The sequence below is a fragment of the Carlito syrichta genome, unplaced genomic scaffold (genome assembly GCF_000164805.1).
Source record: "Carlito syrichta isolate Samal-C Ts95f unplaced genomic scaffold, Tarsius_syrichta-2.0.1 Scaffold303339, whole genome shotgun sequence".
Lineage (NCBI taxonomy): Eukaryota > Metazoa > Chordata > Mammalia > Primates > Tarsiidae > Carlito > Carlito syrichta.
In genome coordinates this window covers 213166-214641 of record NW_007247435.1, presented here as the reverse complement: position 1 = coordinate 214641, position 1476 = coordinate 213166, and the positions used below count along the sequence as shown (strand labels likewise).

The 1476-nt window shown below is 36.2% G+C and overlaps 1 pseudogene; it reads right to left on the bottom strand.

Moving 5' to 3' along the window:
- Nucleotides 1-637: 637 nt before the first annotated feature.
- On the bottom strand, nt 638-1075 carry LOC103260783 (annotated as a pseudogene).
- Between the last annotated feature and the right edge of the window lie 401 nt (nt 1076-1476).

Here is a 1476-nt window from a genome sequence, read left to right as displayed (position 1 = left end):
TTTTTTTTTTGAGTTGGAGTCTCACTCTGTCGCCCAGACTGGAGTGCAGTGGCTGCTCCCAGTCACCGCAGTCTCGACCTGCTGGGCTCCGGCAATCCTTCCGCCTCAGCCTTCCAAGTAGCTGGAACTATAGGCGTGCACTACCACACCCGGCTCTGAACATATTTTTGATACTACTAGTAGTCAGCAGCCACACCACTTCAAAAATTAACATTTATGACAATATTCATTATACCTGCTACTTTAAACAATTTCAACTGCAGCTCTTTCACTAAGCCAGATGGATGAAGCCTGCCATTTCTGTTTTTCTTTCTTGAGATTTTTACTTTTCAGAAACACACATGCTTCCACTGCCAGCCGACACTTCTCACTATGCTTTCATCTTGTAAACCTGAATTCTCTTTTGAGTACTCCAGGCTTATGTTTAAATGACAGTGCTTTAACAAGAGAAAAAAATGTATGCATTTTTCCTCCTGTTACCTGAAAACATAATGGGTATACGTGTATTAAATATATTCTTACAAATGTCCAGGTCATGTTTACCAGCTGTGTGGGTATTTCGCATTGTGATATTTAATCAAGACGTTAACATGAGTAAACGGTTGCTGATTTAAGACAAGTTGGAGATCCACTAAAATTAATTGTTGTATGTTTGTCCTTCTGGTGGCTGTAGAAGTTTCATATTTTCTTTGGGCATTATTAGACATCTTAGTTCCTGAAGTACAACTTTAATGCTATGTGAATTTTGCCATTTTGCTAACACTGGTATGCTCCACACATCCACCATTCCACTGGAATTATTTATTCCATTCATATTAATCTTCGTTACAAATCTAACTGATGGAGGAGCTTCTGGGTATTTAGGTCCACATTCTACTTTCAGGCTATATAGTGTGTTTTCATAATTTGTCCTCGGTGGCCCAATAATCATGCCTGTCCACCTGGTAAGTGTCATATCTTCACCATCTTCAAGGCTCTAGCTAACTGTACCATCGCCTACTCCTTTTTCTCCTTCTTCAAGTTCTTCCAACAAGCGAAAGTTACAAGGAATTTTAATGCTTGCAGAGATTGCCATCTTCTCCTGCCACCAGTTTCTTTTCTATGAAAAAAAAATTGAGTAAGATTCATAATATTATTATTACAATTGTGAATATCATTTGTCATCTGAAAAAAATGAAGCAACAAAATATGGAATATATTTGTCAGTCTTGTAAACTTAATTAAGATGTATGTGAATGTCCTTTTTCCTGCAGCAAAGTGTTACCTTCTTGAATTTTGTGTGTACAGAATGTGAATAGAAAAATAAAAACCTAAGAGAACTGTGTGTAGAATACTTGAAGTTATGCTTTAAACGATCAACTTATAATGTTTAGAAAAGCCTTTGATTAAATTTTTCTTATTTTTATAAATTTGATTTTGAAATAATTGGATTTACAGGAAGTTTTTCCAAAGACATATATAGGAAAGTCCTGAACA